Source organism: Rhagoletis pomonella, unplaced genomic scaffold, assembly GCF_013731165.1.
Source record: "Rhagoletis pomonella isolate Grant_MI unplaced genomic scaffold, Rhpom_1.0 Rhpom_scaffold_00001, whole genome shotgun sequence".
Classification (NCBI taxonomy): Eukaryota; Metazoa; Arthropoda; class Insecta; order Diptera; family Tephritidae; genus Rhagoletis; species Rhagoletis pomonella.
This window is the reverse complement of record NW_023458555.1, coordinates 2497640-2497879: the sequence shown is the minus strand read 5'-3', so window position 1 is coordinate 2497879 and position 240 is coordinate 2497640. Positions and strand designations below refer to the sequence as shown.

Below are 240 nucleotides of genomic sequence, written 5' to 3'. Positions count from 1 at the left end.
AATTTATTTATAGAACTTAATAAAGCTGAATTATTCACATGGCCTGTCTTTAGTCTTTAGTAATTTTAAAGCAAATACTTATTTCTGATACGGAAAATAATTGTAATTTTACAAGCGCAAATTAAAAATCAACCGTGCAACTCTCCCACTCACGTTTATTTGAGGGCTGAAAAGGCAGCACTTTTGCCGGATCAGAGCGCAACCTGCTGAGAAAAGAACACGGCGCCTTGTGAAAGGGCT

The 240-nt window shown here is 37.1% G+C and overlaps 1 protein-coding gene across 1 annotated transcript in view; it reads left to right on the top strand.

Moving 5' to 3' along the window:
- LOC118750237 (GATA zinc finger domain-containing protein 14-like) overlaps positions 1-240 on the top strand; it is a 7110-nt gene that overhangs the window by 1292 nt on the left and 5578 nt on the right. The window lies entirely within an intron of this gene.